Source organism: Nerophis ophidion, linkage group LG28, assembly GCF_033978795.1.
Source record: "Nerophis ophidion isolate RoL-2023_Sa linkage group LG28, RoL_Noph_v1.0, whole genome shotgun sequence".
Classification (NCBI taxonomy): domain Eukaryota; kingdom Metazoa; phylum Chordata; class Actinopteri; order Syngnathiformes; family Syngnathidae; genus Nerophis; species Nerophis ophidion.
The window spans coordinates 16475703-16492769 of NC_084638.1; the positions used below are offsets into that span (position 1 = coordinate 16475703).

General features: G+C 42.5%; 1 protein-coding gene and 2 non-coding genes across 4 annotated transcripts in view; all 3 read left to right on the plus strand.

Annotated features, from left to right (window-relative positions):
- Window positions 1-17067, plus strand: part of LOC133545319 (zinc finger protein 664-like) — a 186825-nt gene that overhangs the window by 86581 nt on the left and 83177 nt on the right. The window lies entirely within an intron of this gene.
- trnah-gug (transfer RNA histidin (anticodon GUG)) lies at window positions 386-457 on the plus strand. Its single transcript has one exon. It is a non-coding gene; the product is annotated as a tRNA-His (tRNA).
- trnai-gau (transfer RNA isoleucine (anticodon GAU)) lies at window positions 783-855 on the plus strand. The gene has a single exon. It is a non-coding gene; the product is annotated as a tRNA-Ile (tRNA).

Below are 17067 nucleotides of genomic sequence, written 5' to 3' on the forward strand. Positions count from 1 at the left end.
TGACTTGTATGTTAACACCACCACAACAGCTGTATGAATATATGGAATGAAGGGAGAGGTCTAGAAAAAAATGTAGGCCACTTTAATGACTGACAAGCCATGCCAGCATGAAGCCTGCTTGTATAAGGAGCGAATCTAGGACAAACTGAAGAATCCAGTTGTAAATCCATTTCATGACCTGAGAATAAAATGACCTGGATGAAGGAGGACGTCCATTGACTTTATTTGTTGGATGAGACAGAAATGTTCCCATAACATTAGGTATTAACACACGGAATGAGATCCAGTTCCATGATGTCGTTCATATAGAATGTCGCTTTAATAGATCGTTTAACATTAGACATCAGGGGAGCAAACACATTATCAATCAGGGAGAGCGGGTACAGCCGTGATCGTATAGTGGTTAGTACTCTGTGTTGTGGCCGCAGCAACCCCGGTTCAAATCCGGGTCATGGCACTTTACCCTTTAAACTGCCTTTTTTTTAGCATAGTTCTTTTACACTTGAAGACTTAATTATTAGCCCCCTAAGAACTTTTGAAAATTTCTGAAAAATCTGCCGAATGTTTGCAATAATTATGACATTCTCGGTAGTAAAACATTCTTCTGAAGCATTTTGGTACATTTTTTAGAGACCCTGAAATGCTCAGTCATGGAGTGTAAGACATTCTTTGCACTAGGCTTTGAGACCCCCTTGAAAAGGCCTCCTTCCACCCCTCAAAAGTCGTCAATAGGGCAGACCTTGGTTACATTTGGATAAGTGAACCCAAAAATCATTCAAATAGCTGAAGTAGCTCAGTTGGGAAAGCGTCAGACTGATGATCTGAAGGTCCCTGGTTTGACCCTGGGTTTCAGCACAAATCTGTGAACTTCTCAATCAATGCTTATTACTAATAAGCCTTCTGTGGCTCTTACAATATTCAGATGGTCTCCCTGACCTGCCAGCCTTGCTGGTGGAATCCTAGCAACAGTTGTTACCCACCTTACCTCCATTTTCAATTTGGACAACCGTTACGTGGTTTAACAGTGTATCGTTCCTTAAGCCAATGTTTGGTCTTTAACTGACCCTTACATTGGGCAGTTTCAAACACAAATTTGTTGCCTTATGGGTATTTTTTGGACTGTATAACTTGAAACTGAGAGTAATAAAGCTGGGCTCAGTGTGATGTGAGGGTGCATCCAACACACCTACAGCAAAATATTAACCACAACTTTCATACACATACACTGTCTAACAATTTATGTTTAAGGTATTGAGGTTAAACCTTCAGAAGATCACATTTTAACGCTCTCCCACCAGAGCTAAAGTGGATGTGAGGGATGTTTTCGGATTTCAGTTTTTCAAATGAAATAGAGAAAAAACAATCGTTGTTGAAAACTACAAATACAGTTGAAATAAAGGTTACAATGACTGCTGCAGTGGGGTAAAGGGATGTCTTTGGAGAAGTGTAAGGAGGTTAGTATCAGTCGCCTGAACAGGGACTTGAACCCTGGACCCTCAGATTAAAAGTCTGATTTTCTGCCGACTGACCTACCCATTAACAATGGGTAGATCAGTCGTACCCCAGTCACTTCGTCCAGTTTTGCCCAACATCTGAGAGAACAGCCATGTTGTCAATCTCAGATGAAGGTGAATTAGTCAGCATGTTCAGTGACAAGCTGGGAACTGTCAAAGCTCAAGCTCGCCAATTGCTTGAATCCAAAGCTCATTTTAGACCTTTAAGCCAGTTTTACATCGTCATCAACAAAGAAGGTTTTTACCGAAAAAGAAGCTCCTCTCCCGAAGTTGCCAACTCTTAACTGGACTAGACTTTGACTTCCTTTTTATTGTCATTCAAATTTGAACTTTATAAGAACGAAATTTCGTTGCATTAGCTCTTGGTAGTGCAGGATAAAAAAAAGCAATAAGGTGCAGATATAAATAAATAGATTACTGTACAGATAAATACATTGCACTTTTTCATATGCATCCAGGTTTATGGATGTATTTTATATTCTCTTTTTTATTCCATCCATCCATCCATTTCCTACCGCTTATTCCCTTTTTGGGGTCGCGGGGGGCGCTGGCGCCTATCTCAGCTACAATCGGGCGGAAGGCGGGGTACACCCTGGACAAGTCGCCACCTCATCGCAGGGCCAACACAGATAGACAGACAACATTCACACTCACATTCACACACTAGGGTCAATTTAGTGTTGCCAATCAACCTATCCCCAGGTGCATGTCTTTGGAAGTGGGTTCCAGCGAGTTAATCCATTTTGGGGGGAGTTGAGGGGATAATTTAATTATGATGCGTTCAAGAGTCTTACGGCCTGAGGGAAGAAGCTGTTACAGAACCTGGAGGCTCTGCTATGGAGGCTGCGGAGCCTCTTCCTAGAGACCAGCAGTGAAAACAGTCCTTGGTTGGGGTGGGCGGAGTCTTTGGAGATTTTTTGAGCCCTGATCAGGCAGCGGCTTTTTGCGATCTTCTGGATAGGAGGAAGAGGAGTCCTGATAATCTTTTCCGCTGTCCTCGCCACTCTCTGGAGAGACTTCCAGTCTGAGGCATTGCAGGCTCCAGTCCAGACAGAGATTCAACTTGGATGCTCCCCAGAATTTTGCCAGAAGCATTTTGCTTCAATTTTTAGTGGAGGTTAGTTGCAAAAGGTAGAGCTGGTAAAGGCCCAGGCGGCAACAAATAGAAGATAACTAGATTTTAAAGTCCAACAGAAGTTTTGGTAGTAAGCCTAATGTAAACTGTGTGTTCCTTTGGCGTAAGATGTGTACAATATACAAGCTGTACTACAGTTAAACAGTCCTTTCTCTAGGACTAGTGGCGCAATGGATAATATGTCTGACTACAGCTCAGAAGATTCCAAGTTCAACTCCTGGCTAGCTTGTTGGTTTTCATTAGTTGAACTGAAACAAAATTCAGGGCCATTTCTTGAGGAATTTTTTTTTTTGCATTTAAAATAAATATCTACTAACTGCAACATGCATTTTTTATTTTTTTGGGGGAATAGTTAACAGCTGTAATTGTGCAATGGTTAATACTCTGTGTTGTGGGAGCAGCAACGCTTGTTTGAATCCGGGTCATAGCACTTTACCCTTTCTTCAAGCTGTTTGATGATTATTTTTGACTTCCCTCTCCCCAGTCACTTCATCGAGGTCTTCCCGGGGGAACCCAAGGCGTTCCCAGGCCAGCCGGGAGACAGTCTTCCCAACGTGTCCTGGGTCTTTCCCGTGGCCTCCTACCGTTTGGACGTGCCCTAAATCCTGAGCAGATCCCCGAACCACCTCATCTGGCTCCTCTCCATGTGGAGGAGCAGCGGCTTTACTTTGAGCTCCCCCTGGATGACAGAGCTTCTCACCCTATCTCTAAGGAAGAGCCCCGCCACCCGGCGGAAGAAACTCATTTGGGCCGCTTGTACTCGTGATGTTGTCCTTTCGGTCACAACCCAAAGCTCATGACCATAGGTGAGGATGGGAACGTAGATCGACCGGTAAATTGAGAGCTTTGCCTTTAGGCTCAGCTCTTTCTTCACCACAATGGATCAATACAGCGTCCGCAATTTGATCCGCCTGTCGATCTCACGATCCACTCTTCCCTCACTCGTGAACAAGACTCTGAGGTACTTGAACTCCTCCACTTGGGGCAGGGTTTCCCCCCCAACCCGGAGATGGCACTCCACCCTTTTCCGGGCGAGAACCATGGACTCTGACTTGGAGGTGCGGATTCTCATCCCAGTCGCTTCACATTCGGCTGCGAACCGATCCAGAGAGAGCTGAAGATCCTGGCCAGATGAAGCCATCAGGACCACATCCTCTGCAAAATGCAGAAACCTAATCCTGCAGTCACCAAACCGGATCCCCTCAACGCCTTGACTGCGCCTGGAAATTCTGTCAATCAAGTTATGGACTTGAATCCTGGAAGTCAGAATGAAAGTCTGATGTTCTTACGACAGAGCAATTCAGGGTTTCTTCACAACACGTAAAAATAAATTAAAATGAAACAAGATGCTTCTGGTAAAATGTTGCTTGCATATATGACCCCGTTCTTGGAAATACTGGTAGATTTGATTGGATCGTGTTGCTTTCTTGACACAGAGCCAGTTCAAAGCAATGTTCTCAAATGTTTAGCAGGGTTAAGGTCGAGTCTCTGGAAAGTTTATTCTGCACATGGACTGTGTTAGGTAGCTAATTTTTACGGGTAGTTAAATTCGACAGAACAACGACAACCACGCGGTTGCAAGTACCAGACCTATATATGTACATCATTCTCACAAGACAACCAAACTTCTTATACGCAATATATTTCAGAATAGTGTTAATAATCAAGTATACAGTTAGTAAAGATGTGACAGAAAGAATTAAACAAACCTGTTCTGTGTAACACAACTTGATGATGTTTCTTATAATAAACATCCAGTAGTTGATGTTATCGCTCCTTCTCATCTTTTGTTGGCCAAAGTTCCTCCTCATACTTTGCCATCTTTCTTTCACACATTTTCACACAATCACAACACTTTACACTCACATTAGTTCCCTACTTAGCGATGTTTAAATAACTTCCGCGTCTCTTTGTTAGCAGCTAACAAGCTAAGCTAACTAGCCAGCCAAACTAGCTGCAAGCTATCTTAAATGAAGCTATCAAACAAGAGAAGTGTCAAAGTGCGCTCAGACTAATGTATCCGGCTACAAACAATTATTAACCGTGTGTACTCTATTAAACAACATATATGTAAGAATACAGAAATATAATGCCCGCGTTTAGGACTTCTCTGTCAGACGCCATCTTGCTTTATCACCCGATCGGTCCACGCATGCGCGTACCCGACGTCACTTCCGCCAACTTGTTTTGCCACACTTACTTACCATGGTTCTTTTGTGTCATCTGTATTTTAATAACAATGTCTTAATAATTCATTACATACAAAAGGAACATTATTAAAAATATGGTGTTCTTCATGAAACCGCACAGATCTGTACACAAACCTGAAAGATGTGTCCATGGAAAATAAATCGATGTTTTACTATTTTATAATATTGTATCTATTTCAGAATTTCGAAAATGTCAAATAATTTTTTGTTGAGTTACAGTAAGAGCTTCGTTTAAAAAATATCAACATTTAAAAAATAAATTAATGGGAGTTAGTGGCGCCCCTGTGCGTCATTCATTACAACGACAGAAGCATAAAAGTGGTTGAAATCGTGGCGACACACCTTGTTCATTTTCGGATTCTTGTTCCCTTTTACTCCGAGATAAGACATTATTTTTTATACATACATTACTAAAACATAAAAGTATTTCATTAAGTTGACGCCGCTGTAGTGGCTGCTGGTGTCAGGAGCTCTGTGCTCTTGTGTGATCCTTTTCTGTTCCTGCTGTTTCCCTCTTGTTTTCATGTGGTTTTTTTTTTGCCTTTAGGTTGAGGACCCTTTGGGACTGTGTGACAAGGGGTGGCACTTTCGTGACTTCTGCGGTGCTTTTTGTGAACTTCTGGATCTGCCTACCAGAGACCAGCTGCTGGGTCTCTGCCACACCAGAGTCCATTTGGAGACTGGAGGAGATGCGGATGAAGAGACAGGGCTGCGGAGCTGGCGATGAGCGCCGGGACGGACAAGCTTCACGGTGCCTTGGCTGAATGAGCAGGTATTGGACACCTCGGCCTCCTTGCACGCATCATCGCTCATCCATGCGGACTGGACACCGGCCGAGAGTTGCAGGGTTAATAGATTTGTAGAAGTATATTACAGTTAAATAAGTGAGTTCACGTAGTTGAATCTATATTCCATCCATCCATTTTCTACGGCTTATTCCCCTTTGGGATCGCGGGGTGCACTGGTGCCTATCTCAGCTATGATCAGGCGGGAGGAGGGGTACACCCTGGACAAGTCGCCACCTCATCGCAGGGCCAACACAGATAGACAGACAACATTCACACTCACATTCACACACTAGGACCCATTTAGTGTTGCCAATCAACCTATCCCCAGGTGCATGTCTTTGGAGGTGGGAGGAAGCCAGAGTACCTGGAGGGAACCCACGCAGTCACGGGAGAACATGCAAAGTCCACACAGAAAGATCCCGAGCCCAGGTTTGAACCCAGGACTACTCAGGACCTTCGTATTGTGAGGCAGACCCACTAACCCCTCTTCCACCGTACTGCCCTGAAATCTATATTATGTTATTAATATATATTATGTTCTATTGTTTCTCTCTGGGAACTCCGGCTTCTTCCCACCACCACAGACGTGCCTGGGGATAGGTTGCTTGGCAAAACTAAAGGGTCCCAAAAGTGTCAATGTAGTCTTTGTTGGCCCTGTGATGAGGTGGCGTTCCACCTGAGTGCAGCTGCGATGCTGAAAGGGACAATTGGTAGAAAATGGATGGACGGCTGTTTTTATTGTATCATATTATATCGTATTTTCTTTATTTTACGTATCAAGTGTTACTAAATGAAATGTGTCAAAGACTATATTGTACTGTTTATACTGCTATTGAGTGCCATATGTATATATATATATATATATATGTATATATATATATATATATATATACATACATATATATATATATATATATCCATCCATCCATCCATCCATCCATTTACTACCGCTTATACCGCTTATTCCCAAAGGGAATAAGCGGTATAAGCGGTAGAGCACTGGTGCCTATCTCAGCTACAATCGGGCGGAAGGCAAGGTACACCCTGGACAAGTCGCCAGCTCATCACATAGGCAACACAGACAGACAGAAGACATTCACACTCACATTAACACACTAGGGCCAATTTAGTGTTGCCAATAAACCTATCCCCAGGTGCATGTCTTGGGAGGTGGGGGGAAGCCGGAGTACCCGGAGGGAACCCACGCATTCACGGGGAGAACATGCAAACTCCACACAGAAAGATTCTGAGCCTGGGATTGAACCCAGGACTACTCAGGACCTTCGTATGTATGCATACATATCAATCAATCAATCAATGTTTACTTATATAGCACTAAATCACTAGTGTCTCAAAGGGCTGCACAAACCACTACCACATCCTCGGTAGGCCCACATAAGGGCAAGGAAAACTCACACCCAGTGGGACATCGGTGACAATGATGACCCAGTGGGACTGTGTGTGTATATATACTATATCAGGGGTCACCAACGCGGTGCTCGTGGGCACCAGGTAGCCCGTAAGGACCACATGAGTAGCCCGCTGGCCTGTTCTAAAACTAGAAGCACTTACCAGTGAGCTGCCTCTATTTTTAAAATTTTATTGATTGGCAACATCACGTCAACACTAAATTGGCCCTAGTGTGTGAATGTGAGTGTGAATGTTGTCTGTCTATCTGTGTTGGCCCTGCGATGAGGTGGCGACTTGTCCAGAGTGTACAACGCCTTCCGCCCAATTGTAGCTGAGATAGGCACCAGCGACCCCATAGGGAATAAGCAATAGAAAAATGGATGGATGGAAGCTGGTCTCGCTTTGCTCGACATTTCTAAGAGGGACAAAACTCCAATAGAATTTGAAAATACAAGAAAATATTTTAAAGACTCGGTCTTTACTTGTTTAAATAAATTCTTTTTTTTTTTTTTTTACTTTGCTTCTTATAACTTTGGGAAAGACAATTTTAGAGAAAAAAAACAACCTTAAAAATGATTTTAGGATTTTTAAACACATTTACCTTTTAAATTCCTTCCTCTTCTTTCCTGACAATTTAAATCAATGTTCACGTACTTTTTTTTATTGTAAAGAATAATAAATACATTTTAATGTAATTCTTCACTTTAGCTTTTGTTTTTTCCACGAAGAACATTTGTGAAGAATTTCTTCAAACTTAAAATATTCTGGCAAAATCTGGAAAATCTTTACAATAAAATTTAAATCTTATTTCAAAGTAATTTGAATTTCTTTTAAAATATTTGTTCTGGAAAATCTAGAAGAAATAATGATCCGTCTTTGTTAGAAATATAGTTTGGTCCAATTTGTTATATATTGTAACAAAATGCAGTTTGGATTTTAACCTATTTAAAACATGTCATCACAATTCCAAAATTAATCTTAACCAGGAAAAATTACTAATGATGTTCCATAAATCATTTTTTTTATTTTTTCAAAACGATTGGAATTAGCTAGTTTTTATCTTCTTTTTTTCGGTTGAATTTGAAATTTTAAAGGTTCGAAATTGAAGATAAACTATGCCCATATTTATTTTTGTCTAACTGAATGAGCATTATTTGCTTGTAATTGTGCAAATGGTGTATTTGTAATAACAAGCATCAGTTGAATTAATTTCCATGATATGTCTGCCTGAATGCAGCTGAGATAGGCTCCAGCACCCCCGCAACCCCAAAAGGGAAAAGCGGTAGAAACATGGATTGAAGTTATCAAGGTAATAGAAGTGCGTGCAAACAACATCATTTGTATTTATTGCGAATAAAGTTAGGACCGACACATACAGATGCAATGTATGTGTAATAAATTATATTACGCTGTCATAATAATAATAAAATAATTTTAATAATTGTATTTTTATCATGTAAAGCGTCTTTGAGTAGACTGAAAAGCGCTTCTGCAAATAAAATGTATAATTATTATTATTATTATTATACCATTTGACTTAGTTCAGACTTAAATTACGATACGTTCGTTCTTTTTTAGTAACAATTATTTAATGATGTTAAGCGTGACTGTAATATACAACAAAAAACTATTAAATTATTAAAAAAGTCAATATAATTCTCACAGAGAACATATAAGATACACTCAAAAAAAACAGGCTAGCATTTGCTACAAAGGCCTGCTAGCGGGCTAACGCTAGCACGTTAGCTTCAAACAACATATCAGGTACATAAGATAAATAACATAAAAATATATAATTTATATTACCTCATAAGCCGCACGTAGAAGAGAGGAGTGGAATATATTCTTCGTATTGGCACACCAGCAACTCTTAAATGGGACTTTTTTTTTTGTTCTGTGGCCGGGCGAAGGAAGTGTGCACCACTCACTATTGTCCCAGTGAAACTCTCTCTTCTCTCTTCTTTTGTTTTTATGGCGGTTGGCAAGCAACCTTCTGGTGTGCATTACCGCCACCTACTGTAATGGAGTGTGGACCGAGGTGGATCCCTACTCTATATTCTTTTACTTAACCCAGTGTTTTTTAAATATGTGTATATTGCTTTATATCCTATGTTTTCTGAATGCAATCCTAATATATCTCCCACTTCTAACCTAATATTTTCTTTTGCTAACTTATTTTCCAGTATTTCTCTTTCTCTATTATATTTCCTACATTGTATTAAGACATGGTCAACATTTTCTATCTGGTGGCAAAAATCACACAGCCCTGTAGTATGTTTGCCTATCAATTTTAGTGAACTATTTAGATATGTATGGCCTAATCTCATTCTAGTAATAATGTCTTCTTCCTTCCTAAATCTACCCCCTCCTCTCATTACACCTACTCTCCTCTGGACTTTGTAATACTCTCTACCTTTTGTTTCCTTCTTCCAATTATCCTGCCACTTTTTATTGTGTTCTATCTTAATTATGTTCTTCACTTCTTCGTTCCTGTGCTTAATCTCCATGTTTACTTCTGTTTTAGTGCTTGTTTGTTTCGCATATCTATCAGCTAATTCATTCCCCACAACTCCTACATGAGCAGGAACCCAGAGAAATGTTACCACACCTCCCGCTTTATTTATTCTGTAGATTGCCTGAACTATTTCATAAACTATATCTAGTCTTGTTTCTGATGTTATGTTTTTTATGCTCGTCAATGCACTGCCGGAGTCCGAGCACACGACTACTTTCCTAGCTTTGTTTTCCTCTATCCAGTTAACTGCCATATAAATTGCTACCAATTCCCCCGTAAAAACAGATAGTTTATCACTAATTCTTTTATTCAACACTATATTTCTCTGTGGGATAACTGCAGCAGCTCCTACTTTACTATTTATAGTTTTTGATGCATCTGTGTATATCATAATATTATCAAAAAACATTTCCTCAATCCGTTGTTCTATTTGGTAACTATTTAAATGTCTATTCTTCAGTAACTGCATGTCTACCTTTGGGTTTTCATACATCCACGGTGGTATTGCAGGAATTGGTACTGTAGGGCTCACTTTAATATTGTCAATTTGTGTTTTTTTACATATATCTCCTATTATCCACCCAAAACTATTCATTTTTTTCTTCCCTTTTTCTTGGCAATTTATTAGCACTTGACGGGTTGGATGTCCTTGCTTGGATCCTTTTAAGTTTGCCCAATAAACTGCTGAGAGTTGCTCTCTCCTCATGTCCAAAGGTTTTTCATTCATTTCTACTTGTAATGCTGCCACTGGAGTAGATTTAGTAGCTCCACAACATAATCTTAACGCCTGCGACTGGATCCGGTCTATTTTCTCAAGTAGAGTTTTTGAAGCAGATCGATAAATAATGCATCCGTAGTCGATAACAGACCGAATTAAAGTGATATATATTGTTTTCAATGTCAACCTATCAGCCCCCCAATCTTTACCCCTCAAAGCCCTCATTATATTTAACACCTTTTTACTTTTCTCCACTATCTTGCTGATGTGGGTTGACCAGTTAATATTTTTATCAAACCATATTCCTAAATATTTAAATACTTGTACCTCTTCTATGTTTTCTCCATAGAGTTTTATTTGGAGCTTGTTTTGTATTTTCCTCTTCGTAAAATGTATGACTTTTGTCTTTCCAACAGAGAATCTTAAACCCCAAGCTGTCCCCCAGTCTTGAACATTATTTACCGCTTTTTGAATCTTCTTTTCTATATAATTTGTATTTCTACCTCTCTTCCACATCACTCCATCATCAGCAAACAATGCCACCTCCACTAACCCTTCCACTTCACTAAAAACTTCATTTATCATGATGGAAAATAGTACTGGACTTTTTATACTCCCTTGTGGGGTCCCATTTTCCACTTTGTATTCTCTACTATATTCATTCTCTATCTTTACTAATAATGTTCTACTTGTTAAAAAGTCTTTTATCCATCTGTACATTCTTCCTCTAATCCCAATCCTATTTAGTTTCATCATCAACCCCTGTTTCCACAACATATCATACGCTTTCTCTATGTCAAAAAATACCGCAATTATACTTTCTTTATTTATTTGTCCCTTTCTAATTTCCTCTTCCAGCTGCACTGCTGGGTCATTTGTGCTTCTTGCTTTGCGAAAACCACTTTGGTAGTTTTTTATAATTTCTTTTGACTCTAAATAATAGATTAATCTTTCATTAATCATTTTTTCCATTACTTTGCCCAAATTTGAGGTCAATGCAATCGGCCTATAATTTCCTGCCTCTTCCGGATCTTTCCCTGGCTTGCATATTGGAATTATTACAGCTGTTTTCCACTCATCTGGTAATTTTCCTTCTTCATATATCCTATTATATAATTTCAAGACCACTTCTTTGCCGATGCTACCTAAATTTTTGATCATTTGATAACTCACCAGGTCTTTCCCTGTCGTCGTATTTTTAACTTTTTTTAAAATTCGAACCATTTCATCCAAAGAAAATGTCATATCCATAGTGTTGATAAAACTATTATCGTTGTCTTCCTTCATTTCCTCAATATTTACACTAATTGTTTCTTCTCTCTTTTGTTTTTCTACATTTTTCAAATTATCATTACTGTGCACTTTAACAAAGGTTTTTGCTAAAAGTTCTGCTTTTTCTTTATTTCCTACCACACTCCGCATTCCATCTTTCATCACATGATTTTTATGTTCTTTTCTGAGCCCTGACATTCTCTTGATCATTCCCCACACCTGGCTTAAAGGAGTAGTTCTATTTAGTGTTTCACAAAAAGTTCTCCAATGGTGTTTTCTTGTTTTTTTAATAACATACCTTACTCTAGCTTGATGCCTTTTATATTGGATCATGTCTTGGAAATTATGTGTTCTTCTCAATATTCTAAATGCTCTATTCCGTTCTTGTATTGCATCTGTACACTCTTGTGTCCACCACGGCACTATCTTCCTTCTTCTCCCTATACTATTCCTTGGTATGCTCTGTTCGTCTGCTTCTATTATGCACTTTGTAATATCTGTATTTAATTGTTCAATATCTTGATTTATATCTACTTCCTTTAAAGTTATGTCGGTAAATTCCCTAAATTTCTCCCAGTCACCATGATTATACTTCCATCTTCCTTCTATCCTAGTGCTTTCTGTCCTATGATTTATGTTTATGTGAATGACGATTGGATAGTGATCACTTCCCATTGTGCTGTATTTATTTACTTCCCACTCCACCTTTCCTGCTAACCCTTGTGACACTAGTGTTAAATCTATTGCTGTTTCTTTACCCGTGACGACATCTAACCTTGTTCCCGACCCATCATTCACACACACCAGTTCTTTTTCCTCCAAAAGTGCTTCCAATGTATCCCCATTCCAGTCATCCCTTTCACCCCACATTGTGCTATGTGCATTAAAGTCACCACACCAAATAATATTGCCACTCCAGTGCTCCATTATTGTTTCTAGTTGGTGAATTTCTAATTTCTTGCATGGATTATAGAAGTTTAGTACTTTGTATCTTTCTTTATTATTCCATACTTCTACTCCTACTATCTCTAGTTCTTGTTTTACTTTTAATATTGAATAATGCATATCTTGTGAAGACTCTTCTTCGGCATGGTAATGCCGGTGTAGTTTTCCCGTGGATGCGTCGAAGCAGAACACAGCAAAGGTAAGATATAAGGTATTTATTTAATAACAAAAGTCTATGAACAAAAATACTGGTGTAAAGAGAAAAAGTAAACAAAATACGCTAGCGTGAAAGCTAGGATAAAACAAGGAAAACTAAAACTTGGTACGAGGACACAAAAGAGTAAACAAAACATTTAGCATGAAAGCTAGACAATAAAGTGGCTTGGCGTGAGAGCTAGCGAGAAAATACATACGAATGATGAGAGTCGTCACTGATGCGCGTGGGCAAATTAGGATCCGAGAATGAGTGAACAGAAAAGGTGAGCTTAAATAGGAGGGTGATAATTATTAGCAGGTGTGCGGGGCGAGACTAGCAGGTGGACTGATGTGTAACCATAGTGATGGATAAAAACAGGAAATAAACGGGTCAGACAGAGAATGAAAAAACAAACACGTGAAGATCTGAGCAGCAGATCGCAACAGTATTCCCCCCCAACAAAAGACAGATACCAGATGTCTTAAAAAACAAAACAAAAACTTGAACCCCCTCCCCAAAACCAGAAAATTCACAAACGAAGGGAGGGCGGAGGGAGTCCACGGTGGAGGGTCGCCAGATCGCATGTCCCCGAATCCACCGAGGACACATCATGTGGCGGCGGCGGGTGGAACGCTGCTGCCGAAAAAGTTTTGGCGGGCGACCTCGAAAAGACCACATTAGTGGCCGCCTCGCAGGATGAGGTGCCCGGCGAGGCGGACGACCCGGGCACGGCCACATCCGTGGCCGACATGGAGGAGGGAGTATCTGGCGAGGAGGATGACCTCGCAGAGGCCACGCCCGTGGTCGACGTGGTGGACGACGCCTCAGCACCGAAATCCCAGCAGGCTTGGAAGCGGCAGACGAGGGTGCGGGGACTGCAGCCAAAGCAGGCCCGAGTGCAGCTGGCGAGGATGATGCGGGTGCTGCAGCCGCAGGAGTCGTCGGAGGCGGCCTGGGAGCCGCAGGAGTCGTCGGAGGCGGCCTGGGAGCCGCAGGAGTCGTCGTCGGCGGCCTGGGAGCCGCAGGAGTCGTCGGAGGCGGCCTGGGAGCCGCAGGAGTCGTCGGAGGCGGCCTGGGAGCCGCCGGAGGCGGCCTGGGAGCCGCAGGAGTCGTCGGTGGTGCTGGTGTGGGCTCCAGCCCCGTCGTCGGCGCTGGTGTGGGCTCCAGCCCCGTCGTCGGCGCTGGTGTGGGCTCCAGCCCCGTCGTCGGCGCTGGTGTGGGCTCCAGCCCCGTCGTCGGCGCTGGTGTGGGCTCCAGCCCCGTCGTCGGCGCTGGTGTGGGCTCCAGCCCCGTCGTCGGTGCTTGGCGGCGCGGAGCTGGCACCGGTGCTTGGCGGCACGGAGCTGGCACCGGTACCTGTCGTGGTGCTGGTACCGGAGTGGGCTCCAGCTTAGGAACTGGTGCTAGAGTGGGCTCCAGCCTTGGAGTTTGTGCTGGCGTGAGAACCAGTTTAGAGTCTGAAACTGGCGTGAGAACAAGGCTAGAAACATTTTCTGGTGTGAAAACCAGGTCAGAGTCATGTGCTGGTGTGAGAACCAGACTGGGAGCAGGTGTCGGCTTCAGCCGAGGAGCAGGTGTCGGCTTCAGCCGAGGAGCAGGTGTCGGCTTCAGCCGAGGAGCAGGTGTCGGCTTCAGCCGAGGAGCAGGTGTCGGCTTCAGCCGAGGAGTAGGTGTCGGCTTCAGCCGAGGAGCAGGAGTCGGCTTCAGCCGAGGAGCAGGAGTCGGCTTCAGCCGAGGAGCAGGCACAGGGGTCTGCCGAGGAGAACTAGGGGACTGGCTGTGAGCAGGACTAGGACTATGATGAGTGATAAGACAAACACTAGGACTCGGGCAAGGACTTGAGAGAGGACCAGGACTTACAATCACACTAGTGCTTTGAGAAGGGCTTGGGCAACGACCAGGACTTACAGTCATACCAGGGCTTGGGCAAGAACTAGGACAAACGGTCAAACTAGGGCTTGGGCAAGGACTGGGACTAACAATCAAACTGGTGCTCGGGCAAGGACTAGGACAAAGACTAGGACTTACAGTAACACTGGGGCTCGGACAAGCACTTGGGTAAGGACTAGGGTTCGGACTAAGACCACGAGGGGAATCAGTACTAATATTACAAAGGCAAGAAACAAGACTCGGGACCGGACTCGAAACAGGACTCGGACTACGGATCAGTCTACGAGTGGAACTAGGACTACGACGACTACGAGAAAGACTAGGACTACAACTAGAATCAGAACGGAAACTCGGACCAGGACTTGGACTACGACTCAGTCTACAAGTCGGTCTACGAGTAGGACTAGAGCATGGGCTACGAAGAAGGCTGGGACTCGAACTCTGAGAGAGACTGTGACTAAAACTAGAACTAGGGCACGGACGGAACACAGGTGGAGGAGGTCTAAGAGGGCGTGACTTGACCGGGGAGAACACCGGTGGAGGAGGTCTAGGAGGCCGTAGTGGCTTAACAGGTTTAACAGGGGTGAACACCGGTGGTGGAGGTCTAGGAGGCTTAGTAGTAGTACTGGCCCTCCCCTCGAGACCCGGATTCCAGACGGGGTCCCGTTGGATAGAGGCTGACCGTAAGGGCGGGCGGTGGGAGGTTTGGAGGAGGGCAGACTCCACCCCATTAGTCTGTATGAGGAGAGGATTGTTCTGAGCAGCAAGAAATTTCTCCTCCAGCTCCAGTTCAATCAAAACTCTCCTGTACCACTCGTCCATCCAGGCAGGACTATATTTTTCTAGGTCAGTTTCAAAATCAGGTGACGTAGGGGTAGGACGTGAAATAGGCTGAGATGTGGGCGGGGCCAAAGTAATGGGAGGCTGATCTTGACAATTAACAATATACTGAGGGTGACTAGAATCAATATAAATGTCCTGATACTGTGTGAAAGTATTATTACTGTCCAAGTTTTTGGAAAATGGCTGAGATATATCGTCCACAATAAAAAAATCTTCTGAAAAAATGTCATCAACAGAGGCCGGTGTTGCGACACCGGTGGGCGTTCCCCAAATGACGTCATCGCTTGTGTCAGAAAAAGTGTCATGGCAGCTTAAGGAATGATTTGAAAAAAAACAAGCAGGATTACCGGTAATGACGGGTGAATCCTGGACGGGGTGAAACTTGCTGTGTCCATGGGGAGGAATAAGTGGTGCTGGAACATTACTGCCGCGCGGGGGACCTCTCCACTGGACCCCCCGCTTCTTCGGGGCAGCGCGAACGGCTTCGGAGGAGACTTCAGGCCCACAGTCGAGTCTTTCCTGCTCCCAAGCCACGAGCTCCAACCACAACCCTAAGTCGAAGGGTTCCTCCCGTGGTTTCGACGCGGAAAAACAACTTGATGCTCGGATCCTACTGTGAAGACTCTTCTTCGGCATGGTAATGCCGGTGTAGTTTTCCCGTGGATGCGTCGAAGCAGAACACAGCAAAGGTAAGATATAAGGTATTTATTTAATAACAAAAGTCTATGAACAAAAATACTGGTGTAAAGAGAAAAAGTAAACAAAAGACGCTAGCGTGAAAGCTAGGATAAAACAAGGAAAACTAAAACTTGGTACGAGGACACAAAAGAGTAAACAAAACATTTAGCATGAAAGCTAGACAATAAAGTGGCTTGGCGTGAGAGCTAGCGAGAAAATACATACGAATGATGAGAGTCGTCACTGATGCGCGTGGGCAAATTAGGATCCGAGAATGAGTGAACAGAAAAGGTGAGCTTAAATAGGAGGGTGATAATTATTAGCAGGTGTGCGGGGCGAGACTAGCAGGTGGACTGATGTGTAACCATAGTGATGGATAAAAACAGGAAATAAACGGGTCAGACAGAGAATGAAAAAACAAACACGTGAAGATCTGAGCAGCAGATCGCAACATATCTTCCTTAATAAATATGGCACATCCTCCTCCTTGCCCATCATTCCTATCTTTACGTATCGTTATATATCCTTTTATTATAAAGTTTAATTTTGGCTTCAGCCATGTTTCTTGAATACATATTATATGTGGTTTATTTTTCATATTATTAATATATCCCTTTAATTCCTGTCCGTTTGCTATCAGACTTCTGGCATTCCACTGAACAATTAACATGGCGTTGGATTGTGGTAACATGACTCGGTCTCGTCTACTCTCTGTAGCTCACCTTGCACCTGTTCCCAGGATAGTTCTTTTAAATTTAAAAACTTTGCTGCTGCTTTGACAATTATTTTGATTTTCTCAGTCTTGTTTCTAGCCTGTTCTGTACAATTTATTACATAAGCCAGGAATACAACTAGTTTATCCATGGAAATTCCTGTATTTGCTGCCTCTTATTTTTTAATTCTTGAACTATTTTCACTTCTGTCCTGTTCTGCACTTTCTTGATTTCTTATTT